The sequence below is a fragment of the Chelonia mydas genome, chromosome 2, assembly GCF_015237465.2.
Source record: "Chelonia mydas isolate rCheMyd1 chromosome 2, rCheMyd1.pri.v2, whole genome shotgun sequence".
NCBI classification, from domain to species: Eukaryota; Metazoa; Chordata; order Testudines; family Cheloniidae; genus Chelonia; species Chelonia mydas.
The window spans coordinates 232,160,482-232,175,533 of record NC_057850.1 but is presented as its reverse complement, the minus strand read 5'-3'; positions in this window follow the sequence as shown (position 1 = coordinate 232,175,533).

Genomic DNA, 15,052 nt, shown 5'->3' with positions numbered 1-15,052 from the left:
ATGTAAAGAATCATACATATCCAGACTACTTCCCTACCATTTTGTTTGTCTTGCATACTTTTCACTCACATTCCATTCCCAATGCTGTCACAGGTAGGTCTACTGTTAGAAGGCAATTAACCCAGGATGATGCTCTATGCCAATTTTGTGATTTATGTAGGAGGGTACCATTGTGCTACTTCATTGTATAAATTTAATGAATAGGACAAACAGTGTCTAATTCTCCACTCTTACACCAATTTTACTCTGGGGATCCATGCCCTAGTGTATAGCATGTATGAACCAGCCACGTGGATTTACAAACACCCTCCATAAGAAAAATACTATTTAGAAAAAGGAGGAATGTAATCGAGGAAGTTCTACCACCATTCCTCTCAGGGTTCCTTCCCCACTCTGAACTCTGGGGTACAGATGTGGGGACCTGCATGAAAGACCTCCTAAACTTATTTTTACCAGCTTAGGTTAAAAACTTTCCCAAGGCACAAATTCCGCCTTTTCCTTGAACAATATGCTGCCACCACCAAGTGATTTAGACAAAGAAGCAGGGAAAGGACCACTTGGAGTCCTATTCCCCCCAAGCCCTACACCCCCTTTCCTGGGGAAGGCTTGAGAATAATATCTTCACCAGTTGGTACAGGTGAACACAGACCCAAACTCTTGGATCTTAACAACAATGAAAAATCAATCAGGTTCTTAAAAGAAGAATTTTATTTAAAGAAAAGGTAAAAGAATCACCTCTGTAAAATCAGGATGGTAAATACTTTAGAGGGTAATCAGATTGAAAATACAGAGGATTCCTCTCTAGGCAAAACCTTAAAGTTACAAAAAAATGGGATAAACCTCCATCTAGCAAAGGGAAAATTCACAAGCAGAAGAAAAGATAATCTAACACGCCTTGCCTGGCTTTTACTTACAATTTTTGTAATATGAGAGACTTTTAGGATGGTTTATAGGAGAAGGAGTTTTCTGACCTGATGCTTCTCTGCTTTCCTCAGAGAACACACCAACAAAGCCTTCCCTCCCCCTCAAGATTTGAAAGTATCTTCTTTCCCCATTGGTCCTTTTGGTCAGGTGCCAACCAGGTTATTTGAGCTTCTTAACCCCTTACAGGTAAGGAGGAATTCTAGGCTACCCTTAGCTGTATGGTTATGACACGCCCTCCAAATCACAGACGGTGCTGGACAGCCTGTACCACACTGGCTGTGATTTCTTCCTGGAGCGCTAGGAGAAAACAGAATTAAGACACATGCACCTCTAGAGATATAAAAACTAACAATATGTTCCACATTTCAAGAACAATTTTAACCAGTTGATTCTGGGAAACTTTCACGGGAGAGTGCATCAGCCACTTTGTTAGAAGCTCCTGAAATGTGTTGTATTTCAAAATCAAAATCTTGGAGAGCTAAACTCCACCAAAGAAGTTTTTTGTTATTTCCCTTGGCGGTATGAAGCCACTTCAGCACAGCATGGTCTGTTTGCAGGTGGAAACGCCGTCCCCAAACATATGGGCGTAGCTTTTCCAGAGTGTACACAATGGCGTAACATTCCTTTTTGCTGATTGACCAGTGACTTTCCCTCTCAGACAGTTTCTTGCTGAGAAACACGTGAGGATGTAATTCTTGATCTGGTTCTTCCTGCATTAAAACTGCTCCCACACCACACTCGGATGCATCTGTGGTTACTAGGAAAGGTTTGTCAAAATCTGGGGCCCTTAGCACAGGGTCAGACATGAGTATTGCTTTAAGCTGGTCAAAGACCTTCTGAGACTCTTCAGTCCACTGAACTGCATTTGGCTGTTTCTTTTTGGTTAGGTCTGTCAGTGAGGCGGCGATTTGGCTGTAGTGCAGTACAAATCACCTGTAATATCCGGCCAAGCCTAAGAAGGATTGGACCTGTTTCTTTGACTTTGGGACAGGGGACTTTTGGATAGCATTCACTTTGGCCTGTAGGGGTTTGATAGTTCCTTGACCCACCTGGTGTCCAAGGAAAGTCACTTTGTTTAGGCCTATTTGACATTTTTTAGCCTTAACAGTTAGCCCTGCCTTCCTTATATGCTTGAAGACTTTTTGCAGATGCTCCAGGTGTTCTGCCCATGAATCAGAAAAGATGTCCACATCGTCAAGGTAGGCAACTGCAGATTCTCCCAATCCTGCTAGGAGACTACCTACATCTTTTTTGAAAGTGGCAGGTGCATTTTGCAGCCCGAAAGGGAGCACATTAAATTCATACAGCCCTACATGGGTGATGAAGGCTGACCTTTCCTTGGTGGATTCATCCAGCGGTACTTACCAGTACCCCTTGGTTAAATCTAAGGTAGAGATGAACTGGACACATTCCGGTTTCTCCAATAGCTCATCTGTGTGTGGCATTGGATAGTTGTCTGGGCGAGTTACAGCATTTAGCTTACGGTAGTCCATGCAAAAGTGTATCTCCCCATCCGGTTTGGGAACTAGAACCACTGGAGATGCCCATGCACTGTTAGAGGGGCAGATTACACCCATCTGTAGCATGTTCTGGATCTCCCATTCTATAGCAGTTTTGGCTTGAGGAGACACCTGGTATGGTTAGGCTCTAATTGGGTGAGCCTTACCTGTGTCAATGGAGTGGTATGCCCATTCGGTCTGTCCTGGGGTGGCTGAGAACATCAGTGCGAATCTAGTGCACAACTCTTTGATCTGCTGGCACTGAATACTTCCGAGGGTCATTGAGAGGTTCACCTCTTCCACGCCACTGTCACTTTTTCCTTCATAGTAGACACCTTCAGGCCACTCAGCGTCATCTCCTCCCTGGGCTGTAAACTGACAAACCTTTAATTCTCTGGAATAAAAGGGCTTTAGAGCATTAACATGGTACACTTTTGGCTTTAGGTTTGAGGTGGGGAATGTTATGAGATAGTTAACAGCTCCCAGGCGCTCTTGGGTCATAAATGGCCCTTCCCATGACTCTTCCATCTTATGGGCCTGAAGCACCTTCAAGACCATGACCTGGTCCCCTACTTTAAGGAATGTTCTCTGGCATGTTTATCATACCAGGCCTTTTGCTCTTCCTGAGCATCTTTTAGGTTTTCTCTAGCAAGGGCTAAAGAGGTTCGGAGGGTGTTTTGTAGGTTGTTTACAAAGTCCAGAATGTTAGTTTCTGGAGAAGGCATAAACCCCTCCCATTGCTGCTTCACCAACTGTAATGGCCCCTTAACCTTGCGGCCATACACAAGTTCAAATGGTGAAAACCCTAACTGGGATGTGGTACAGCCCTGTAGGCAAAGAGCAACTGCTGCAACATTAGTTCTTCTTCGAGTGATTGTTCATGTCCATTCCAAGCAGGTGTGTGTGCGCCACGAGCACACCAGTCAGAAGATTTTTCCCTAGCAGCATCCGTAGGGTTGGCCTGGGTGCCCCCTGGAGCGACACCTTCATGGCGCCTAGTATAGGGCCCTGCCTACCCTCCACTCCCTCAGTTCCTTCTTACTGCCTGTGACAGCTAGCTGGAACTTTGCTCACTGCTTACAGCAAGCGCCTTAGCAGTGTCTTTTGTTCCTAGTGCACATAGTTCATAGTTGTTCTCTATAGTTATAGTTTTCTCATATAGTTAATAGTGGTTTGTTAGATCGTTCGTTTTCCCCTTTGGGAAATACTAGGCTATCCTTATCTCTATGGTTATGACAATTCCAAATACATTCTCTTTCCAAATACATTCTACTACTTTCTTCCTTTTCTTTTAGCAGAGTGACTCATTAATTCTGGGCTCATGTATTTGATTATGAGTAGCTCTTTCTTACAATATCCTGGAGCTTCTACTTTGATAGTCACTAATCTATAGCTTGTGATTTACAGTAGCAAAGTAATGTACCAAAAACATAATTATTTTCAGCTTTAAGTCACCATGTCTGAACTTGTGGCTGCTCAGATTACAATTAGAGGGCAAATGGGTTAACCAGTTTTATGAGCAGCACATTTTTCATTTATTCTTTGTCTATGTTTATGATGACTTGCATAAGTGTCCTTTCTAGCATATTATTTAATTAAACACTAATGTGTTATGAATATTTTTCCATATGGTTCATGTTTGTTTCCTTCTGTAACTTGCATTCTGTTTCTGATTTAGCTCTTACCCACCCTCTTTCTTGCTGTCTCAAAATATTGTGCTGTTGCTTGTTTGGCTCGCATTTGGAGTTATTCTGTTTGTTGTGATATCTGTACAGCTGTCTCACTCAGATCTTTAGATGCAAACTTAATGAAAACAATCCTTTTCTTTATTATTTCACTACATCAATTTTTCGTTGTTTTTTTAATTTTTGAAACACATTTTCTTGTTCAATGTCATTCACTTATTTTCTTTTATTGCAAAGTGCTTAATATGTTTGCAAAATTTGTAGATTTGGAGCTTGTAGTGTGTCTTCTGAATAAACAGTATTAGCATAAAGAGAACCAGAAAAGGAATATAACCTCCACAATAAATACATAAAAGTTGGAATTGTTTGGTTTTGGTGTTTTTTTATAAAAATCACAACAAATAATCAATCATTATAAAAAGAAGACTAAGAACAGTGTAATGGTTAGGACCTAAATTTATGAGACACGAAATGAAACATTAAGGTATTAAACATAGTGGGCCTGATTCTCAGTTGTGTAAAGGAGCTTTAGCCTCCCACTGGCAGTGCCAAGGTATCTTAGGATGAGTGTAAATGAATGATGTAAAGGAGCCCTAGCCTACCTGAAAAGCAGGCTCTATGGGTCAGATTCTCTGGTGTGACTATTTGACACCTCATCAGCAGTATACTCTGGCTATGAAATTGGCTTGGTGGACCAGGGAGAATCACTTCAGTGCAAGGTGATTCTCTGCTGTAGAGCTGATGTAGGGACTTGGGCACCTCATACATACCCTGCTACTGACATAGAAAGGAAAAGAGTAGTGACTGTCCTGCATCACACCAATCAACTAATTTTTTTATCTTTCTCAGCCTGGCAGGCCCTCAGGCTGTTCTAACATAGTGTAGGGGGACCAGTTCTGCAGAGAGCTGCAGAATCAGGAGAGTGTAAAAGTGAGCTTAAAGTCCCTGTGCAGATCAGCTTCCCTACAGGGTGCATATCTGTGCACTTGAGTCTAAACTCAGAGTTAGATAACACTTACACATGCTAACTGGGATACTCAACAAATTGTTGGTCCAGGACAACACGCTCAGCCCTCGGCTAAATCACAAATATTTGTGTCCTTGAACAAACGTGGCATGTACACACGACCATGTAAAAAAGTTCTTAGCTAACTTGAGATAATTTAGCTAGAGTTAAAAATTTTGGTATAGACAAACCATCTGTGGGTGAAAGATATTAATCTAGGGCCAGATTTGCTAGTATTTACTAAGGCAAAACTACAGGAGTCTATCAGGGTTGTGCCTGAATAAGGACTGAATGAGACTTCAGAACTTGGTCCCTAGATGGTAAAAATCAAAGTCATCAGGAGTGCTAAAATGAAGAGTTGGTTAACTGGATCATATTTATTCCTGTTTGCAATATAAATTAAGTGTTTGTAACCAGTTATTGACATAGCTGGCTCCCTGGATGTCTTGGCTAATGCACTATTTAATAGTGATGGTAACTAATTGTGCCACCCTTGCAATCAGCTCAAAGCGACACATTGTTGTTTTCCTCTAACTAGGTTATAAAACTTACTTGGCTACGTTTGTGGGACTGTCTTAACCTTGCCTGTGTAACCTAATTAAGTGGTTGTTCCTGCTTCTAGCTTTGTGTGATAAAACATCCCTTAGTGCATTGCTCGACATATGTTATTCTTTGTGTGTGTGTCTTCTGGGCATTATCCCTTACTGAGGCAGTATGCTCCCCATATTCTCCCAGAATGCACTGATATACCCATAGTTAGGCAACAAAGTATGTGCCACCTACGTTATTGTGTTATGGGGAAAAAATTGCTATGTGGACACAATCAAACTGTTTGTGTTGTAACCAGGTCAAATTATTACAAAAATATGGTGTGTTTAGCATAGACAGGGCCTAATTCTAAACAGATTTCTATCTACCCGATTATTTAAGGAAAATTGAACAATCCACAATTTAATTTGACTTCCATATGTATTTATTAGGTCATTCAACTATAACTTGCTTTTACATTGTAAGACTATTAGTTTTGTATCTTCATTACATCAAATTCTTAACAGATGAGCTGCTTCTCCATTCTCCCCAAACAGATGCACAGCAGAGCCAATCCTAGACAAATGATTTTGGCACCTATTTTCCCAGTCTCTTTCCTGCTGTGCAGTGATGGATTACCCCTTGCTGTTGACTGGGACAAGACTGGAAATAAAAACAAACATACATACCTACCTCCTGTATGCTGCCTAGATGCAAGTGCAAAATTCTGCAAACAGGCAACTCTTCAAGTATATAGAAGAATGCACTAGATGCAGTGTCCAAGTGATCAGGGATCATCAAATGGGCCACAAGAACACACAAAACCAAATCAGAATCAAAATATTTTATGCAAAGTCACCTATGTATTTCCTCTCTTGCCATGACATGCTGCCCTTCATTTGCTGCTGTGCAAAGCCTTGGCCTATTGGTTAACACATCACTGCTGCTGTACTTTCATCATCAGTTCTTACACAGCAGAACTTCTATATGTGAAAAAACAAAAAAAATATTATAAATAACACTTTAATGAATGAACAACTATAACAAATCTACTATCAAATAGATTTATATACAGATAAATACACATAAATGCTTCACTGAAAGAACATTAAGGTTGCAAAAGTTAAGCACTCAGAAGTTAGGATATTCCAAATGCAACCTTAATTTGTCCCCCTTATGCGTATGTGTTATATGATACAGTCTTTTAATTACGTGATCACATATTATTTTTTCCACAGGACCCCTGCCTCATTCACTGCATAGAATGGGTGGTGCTCAGTTAATGAACAGCTATTCAATCATTTGTGTTATCCTCATTTTTTCTCAAGCCCTATTTACTGCACACTATTTAAAACCTGCTCTGAAGAGAGAATTATTAATTAGAGTTGTGTGGAAGACAGATATTCTGTTTCATAGAGGATTTGGAGATTTTTAAATTTGGCTTTGTTCTGATTTGAAACAAAACCTGAACATTTCAAAGCTCTCTGTGAAAGAAAATTCTGAATACTTCCCTGATGGGAGGAAAAGACAAAATATCATGGAGCAGATTCAAATTTCTCTAGACCTTTTGTTACCTCCCCATAGGACCTCAATGTGCTCATCAGCGAGGTGTGTCTCCCCCTTTTCAGTCTTAAGAATGTCAAGGCCATTAGTTTCCCCCTTACTCTACCTCAGAACCGAATCCACAATCTGATATTTAAGTGCGTGGTGACAGACACGTTAATATACCACCTTGGTTCCCATTACCTAAAGAGAAAGTGTACCAATGCAAACACCACTCTACTGTTCCATACAGTTCATATAGACACATATTGTACCCATAAACCAATAGGTACTATGTTAGGGAACCTGATGCAGAATATTGGCAGGATTAGCAGTTCCCCGTATCTAGATGTTGAACACATTTGTTCTTTCAGGGACACATCTCCTCAGAGAGGTCAGAGGAACCTCAATACATCTGATTCGGTGCTCCTGTCATACAATCATAGAATATCAGGGCTGGAAGGGACCTCAGGAGGTCATCTAGTCCAACCCCCTGCTCAAAGCAGGACCAATCCCCAATTAAATCATCCCAGCCAGGGCTTTGTCAAGCCTGACCTTAAAAACTTCTAAGGTAGGAGATTCCATCACCTCCCTAGGTAATCCATTCCAGTGTTTCACCACCCTCCTAGTGAAAAAGTTTTTCCTAATATCCAACCTAAATTTCCCCCACTGCAACTTGAGACCATTACTCCTCGTTCTGTCATCTGCTACCACTGAGAACAGTCTAGAGCCATCCTCTTTGGAACCCCCTTTCAGGTAGTTGAAAGCAGCTATCAAATCCCCCCTCATTCTTCTCTTCCGTAGACTAAACATCTTCAGTTCCCTCAGTCTCTTCTCATAACTCATGTGTTCCAGTCTCCTAATCATTTTTGTTGCCCTCTGCTGGACTCTTTCCAATTTTTCCACATCCTTCTTGTAGTGTGGGGCCCAAAACTGGACACAGTACTCCAGATGAGGCCTCACCAGTGTCGAATAGAGGGGAACGATCACGTCCCTCGATCTGCTGGCAATGCCCCTATTATACAACCCAAAATGCCATTGGCCTTCTTGGCAACAAGGGCACACTGTTGACTCATATCCAACTTCTCGTCCACTGTAACTCCTAGGTCCTTTTCTGCAGAACTGCTGCCTAGCCATTCAGTCCCTAGTCTGTAGCGATGCATTGGATTCTTCCATCCTAAGTGCAGGACTCTGCACTTGTCCTTGTTGAACCTCATCAGATTTCTTTTGGCCCAATCCTCCAATTTGTCTAGGTCCCTCTGTATCCTATCCCTACCCTCCAGCGTATCTACCTCTTCTCCCAGTTTAGTGTCATCTGCAAACTTGCTGAGGGTGCAATCCACACCATTCTCCAGATCATTTATGAAGATATTGAACAAAACCGGCCCGAGGACTGACCCTTGGGGCACTCCACTTGATACCGGCTGCCAGCTAGACATGGAGCCATTAATCACTACCCGGTGAGCCCGACAATCTAGCCAGCTTTCTATCCACCTTATCATCCATTCATCCAGCCCATACTTCTTTAACTTGCTGGCAAGAATACTGTGGGAGACAGCGTCAAAAGCTTTGCTAAAGTCAAGGAACAACACGTCCACTGCTTTCCCTTCATCCACAGAGCCAGTTATCTCGTCATAGAAGGCAATTAGATTAGTCAGGCATGACTTGCCCTTAGTGAATCCATGCTAACTGTTCCTGATCACTTTCCTCTCCTCTAAGTGCTTCAGAATTGATTCCTTGAGGACCTGCTCCATGATTTTTCCAGGGACTGAGGTGAGGCTGAGTGGCCTGTAGTTCCCAGGACCCTCCTTCTTCCCTTTTTTAAAGATGGGCACTACATTAGCCTTTTTCCCGGGACTTCCCCCGATCGCCATGAGTTTTCAAAGATAATGGCCAATGGCTCTGCAATCACATCTGCCAACTCCTTTAGCACTCTCGGATGCAACGCATCCGGCCCATGGACTTGTGCACGTCCAGCTTTTCTAAATAGTCCCGAACCACTTCTTTCTCCACAGACGGCTGGTCACCTCCTCCCCATGCTGTGCTGCCCAGATCAGTAGTCTGGGAGCTGACCTTGTTCGTGAAGACAGAGGCAAAAAAAGCATTGAGTGCATTAGCTTTTTCCACATCCTCTGTCACTAGGTTGCCTCCCTCATTCAGTAAGGGGCCCACACTTTCCTTGACTTTCTTCTTGTTGCTAACATACCTGAAGAAACCCTTCTTGTTACTCTTAACATCTCTTGCTAGCTGCAACTCCAGGTGTGATTTGGCCTTCCTGATTTCACTCCTGCATGCCCGAGCAATATTTTTATACTCTTCCCTGGTCATTTGTCCAATCTTCCACTTCTTGTAAACTTCTTTTTTGTATTTAAGATCAGCAAGGATTTCACTGTGAAACCAAGCTGGTCGCCTGCCATATTTACTATTCATTCTACACATCGGGATGGTTTGTCTCTGTAACCTCAATAAGGATTCTTTAAAATACAGCCAGCTCTCCTGGACTCCTTTCCCCCTCATGTTATTCTCCCAGGGGATCCTGCCCATCAGTTCCCTGAGGGAGTCAAAGTCTGCTTTTCTGAAGTTCAGGGTCCATATTCTGCTGCTTTCCTTTCTTCCCTGTGTCAGGATCCTGAACTCGACCATCTCATGGCCACTGCCTCCCAAGTTCCCATCCACTTTTGCTTCCCCTACTAATTCTTCCCAGTTTGAGAGCAGCAGGTCAAGAAGAGCCCTGCCCTTAGTTGGTTCCTCCAGCACTTGCACCAGGAAATTGTCCCCTACATTTTCCAAAAACTTCCTGGATTGTCTGTGCACCGCTGTATTGCTCTCCCAGCAGATATCAGGGTGATTGAAGTCTCCCATGAGAACCAGGGCGTGCGATCTAGTAACTTCCTGGAGTTGCCGGAAGAAAGCCTCGTCCACCTCATCCCCCTGGTCCGGTGATCTATAGTAGACTCCCACCACGACATCACCCTTGTTGCTCACACTTCTAAACTTAATCCAGAGACTCTCAGGTTTTTCTGCAGTTTCATACTTGAGCTCTGAGCAGTCATACCTCTCTATTACATACAGTGCAACTCCCCCACCTTTTCTGCCCTGCCTGTCCTTCCTGAACAGCTTATATCCATCCATGACAGTACTCCAGTCATGTGAGTTATCCCACCAAGTCTCTGTTATTTCAATCACATCATAATTCCTTGACTGTGCCAGGACTTCCGGTTCTCCCTGCTTGTTTCCCAGGCTTCTTGCATTTATGTATAGGCACTTGAGATAACTCGCTGATCGTCCCTCTTTCTCAATATGAGGCAGGAGCCCAGCCCTCTCACGCGCTCCTGCTCGTGCTTCCTCCTGGTATCCCACTTCCCCACTTACCTCAGGGCTTTGGTCTCCTTCCCCCGCTGAACCTAGTTTAAAGCCCTCCTCACTAGGTTAGCCAGCCTGCTTGCGAAGATGCTCTTCCCTCTCTTCATTAGGTGGAGCCTGTCTCTGCCCAGCACTCCTCCTTCTTGGAACACCATCCCATGGTCAAAGAATCCAAAGCCTTCTCTCCGACACCAGCTGCGTAGCCATTCGTTGATTTCCACGATTCGACGGTCTCTACCCAGGCCTTTTCCTTGCACGGGGAGGATGGACGAGAACACCACTTGCACCTCAAACTCCTTTATCTTTCTTCCCAGAGCCACGTAGTGGTGTATCTGCACCACTTGAGTTTAGGGAGTACTCCCTGATGGCAGTCCCAGATACATGCACAGAGGAAGAGCCAGTGGGACCATTGAATAGCAGGACATGGCTCTGGCGCCTGATGATTAAACATCTCCTGCGGATAATGTAGGAGTTGCCTCAGCATCTTCCCCAACAGAAGAAGCCATTTAATTTTATGAACTGGTAGTCAGAATGGCTTCAACTTAAAGCTATCATTTTTCTCAGTAGAAAAGACCTCTCACCAAGTCTTTGATACAGTGGAGTCCCCTCCTCATAGCAAGATCCACCCTCCCAGTGTTAGCAGGGCTCTTACAATCTGCCAGATCTTTTTAGACAAACACTGCCTATACCCAGCCATGTCAAAGCAGCTCCAAAGCACTAGTAATAGTGGAAGCATTAGAGCCTCTGAAAATATTGACAGATTTTTTTTAACATGGCAAAACAATGGGTTTTTCACTAGCCTTGTTCCCAGAAATGGCTGAACCATTTTTGCTAAAGTTTTCCAAAACATTTCAATCTGAGACAGACATACAGCATGGAAAATTTCAGCTCACTTGGTTATAGCTTGCCAAAGCAACAGGGTCTTATATTGGGAAGTGGCAATGTAGTATATCTATAGTTAGAGACAAAGAGATACATACCATGTCTTCTGGTAATCCCAGGTCCCTGGCAAAGTAGTGACGCTACCCCCTTTACACAGCTTGGGCCAGATCCTCAACTCTGGCTGGGTGCTGCAAGCCACCTTTACATTCTAATCTGTGGGAACTGTGAGAACCAAACAAGCCCCCACTACAAGTTAGATCTTGTGGGCTGTTCTAATTTACATCTGCCTGACAATGGCTTCAAGGGGCCATTTTAGCAGTCAGAGTGCTGGAGTTTAGGTATACTGCTGCCCATAACCTTTTCCCATGGACATATCTGTCCCCTCACATCGGGACCCATGAAAGAAATAGTAAAGGAGCCACTATGTCACCTTTATGTCACCCAGGGATTCCCCTAGGCAGGGGCAATTGGCCATTAGCTAGCTAAGTCAGCTTTACAGCTGCTTAGCAGTACAAAACAGCCCAATCAGACTGGAGGATCTGGGTCATTATCTCCAAAGCACTTGTAATGTCAGTATCCTCATGAAGCATCCCTGAACTAGGGACTCTGCCTATTGCTGAAAAGGGAAGGGTAGATTTTAATTCAGTGTTCAATAGCTAGGAAATTTTTTTTTATTTTAAATATTCTTATTTTATACCCTCCAGAGTGTCATGGGGCTATTGTTCCAGGCAAGTAAGTACACAGATCAATAGTAGGAGAAGTGGAAAATGTTCTGGCTCTAGGGATGTTTCAGTGAATTCTGATAATAATCAGAACCTTTACTATACAATATTCTGATAAATAATAAAATAAACTGACAGTAATGGAATATAAAGGTTGAGATCAACCAATGAAATTTCTCAAGAAATTCTCTAAGCATGAACTTTGTTTTGATTCTATCTAATTTTAAGCCTAACACAGTATCATCTTTACCTCCTGCAGTAAATTGGCTCTGATTCTGGATTTTGCTTTTGTCTACGCACTTTCACATTTCACCAGCTTCCACTGGGAGATTCCAACATGGCTCCAGCAATGGCCACATTGCACATTCTGTATGTTTGGTGGTTAATAATAGAAAGCAATATATTCAGGGTTATATTTAACCAGGGATGGTCGGATTGAAAGTTTGTGGATAAAATAGCATTGCCACAGAAACCTTAACTCTTGGAGTTTCCAGACTTGAACCAGAGATCTCTCAAACTTAATGATGCACTAATACAATATTTAACTTTTAATTTTTGGTGAAGCTTCTTTTTAGGAAAGAAACTCTGGAGGTAAAAGTCTTTCACGCTTCACAATCTCTTCTGGTTTTCTGTGTGGGATGGGGGAAGTGCCACAGGGCCTGTGTAATCACAATGGCAGTGGCCACACACAGGTGATATGGAAAGCTTGTAGCTGCTACTCCAGACAATAAGTGAAGTGGAGGCTATGGGAAGGTTTGGAGCAGCACTGCAGCCCCACATCCTGACCCAGGCTGGATAGATTCTGTCTCCCCAACCTCCTCACACATGCGCAATAAAAACTTGTTAGGATCTGGCAGCTAAAATCTCTGAAGATTCCATCTGCAGTGAGCATGCTCCATCCCAGGGTTTCAGGGGAAGAACAGGACCCTCCCTGCAATCAGTGCTCACAGCTACTGGGAGACATTGTGGCGTCTAGTACCAGAACTGAGAGCAAGGAGACTGTCTGTCTTGTGTTCTTAATGCTCACCTTTCTGATGCCTGGGCATTGTAGAGAAGAATGCTGCCTGACTTGAAGACACAGGATACAAGAGCAGGACGGAGTGCAAGTGCTGGAGGGAGTAGATTGGGACAAGGATCATAGTGATGGGGAAAAACTAAGACCAGATGAGGAGCTGAGAGTGGGTAGGGGAATTAGACTGACTTGGCAAGGAGACTGGGACTAGAAGCTGGTGGGGAGAGACTGGGACTGCCTGGGCAGAAAGACTGGGAGCAGGGGGGTAAACTTGGATTCAGAGAGGAAGACAGGACTGGCTAGGCAGGGAGACTGGAAGCAAAATTGGGACTTTGCCTGAATTGCAGCTTTGGGCTGCGGTGGGCTATGCAAGGCTGAGACCAGAGCCAGGACAGGCCACCAGAGAAACGTGGTAGACGCTCTCCTGTGTTGTCAACACCTGCTGGATCCAGGCAGTGTGGAGGAGGAAGCTACCCAATTTGAATGCAGAGGGGCAATTTATGAACCTGAGGGGCAGGGAACACAGAGAACAGATGGGGAGAAGGAGCTTGGGGGATTCAAGGCAGATGTGGAGTAGAGGGAAACTGGGACTGGGAATTGGGGAGGACTGGGAATGGCTGGGCAAAGGGACTGGGAGCTGGGGAGGGAAATGGGGTTGGTGGACTGAGAACCAATGAGTGTGGGGAGACTAACCTCAGAGGAGCAGCTGAAGAGGAGACTGGGACTGGAATCTAGTGGGATGGAAGGAAAGAAGACCTTTGATAAGAAGCCAGAGTGAGGAGGGAGAATTGGGACTGCCTGGGCAAAGACACTGAGACAATGAGCTGAGGGGAGACTGGACGAGGTGCCCAGGCACAGAGATTGGGACTGAGAGCCAGTGGGGAGAGATCATGGCTGGAGGGGAACAACTGAAGCCAAGGGGAAAAGGGGAGAGAGAGAGAGAGGCCAGATGAGGAGCCAGGCTTGGGGAACTGGGACTGGCAGGGCAAGGAAACTGGGATTGAGATGAGGAGCCTCAGTAGGGGAGACTGAGTATAGCCAACTCAGTCATGGGTGGTCAGGCCTCGTGGCAGAAGCAAGAGTTCAGCCTACTAGTTAGAGCTTGGTCCACAGTTGGCAGAGTTCAGGAAATGAGCCACGGGTCTGTTCAAGAGGGATAGAAGCCAAATGCAGATCCAGAGAGTAAACTAGAGATGGAACCAGGAATCAGTACTAGTGAGACAGATGCAGAATGCCAGAACTGGAGGGTCAACCAGAGTCATAAACCAGAGACAGAACTGGGGATCAAAACCCGAAGTCTGAAGCCAGAGGAGAGCGGAGCAGGAGCAGGGACTGGAATAAGGGCAAGTGCAGCTGCAGGTGTGATACATGTTGAGCAGCCGCTACTCTGCTGTGGGAGCCAGTCTTATAAGCAGGACTGCTAAACCAGCTGCGAGTCAGGGTCTATGGCTACTCTGTCAGTTCCAAGGCAGAGTGGCTGGGCTCACTAGTTGCCTAGGAGTCAAGTAAATCAGGGAGCAAGTCAGCAGCTGGTCCTAGGTGGCCTGGTCCCTGACAGCACCCCTCTCCTTTTGGGGTCAGCTTCCAGAAGACTTTGGGACAGGTTTTATGGGGTAAACCCAGTGGAAGGTGTGCAGGAGGTCTGGGATTAGACGTGTTCTATGGGTAAGGCTACGTTTATGTCATGGAGGTCATGGTAGTCACGGAATCAATGACTTCCAGAGACCTCTGTGACATTCTCTGCATCAGCCTCGGGGGCTGCAGGACTGGAGCTGGCAGCCAGCAGGGCCCTGCCAGGGTTCCAGTGAGAGGTGACAGCCTCCTGATTGGGCCCTTCTCAGGGTTCTAGTGACGGGCAACAGCCTCGCGGGGGGGGGGGGAGGGGGAAG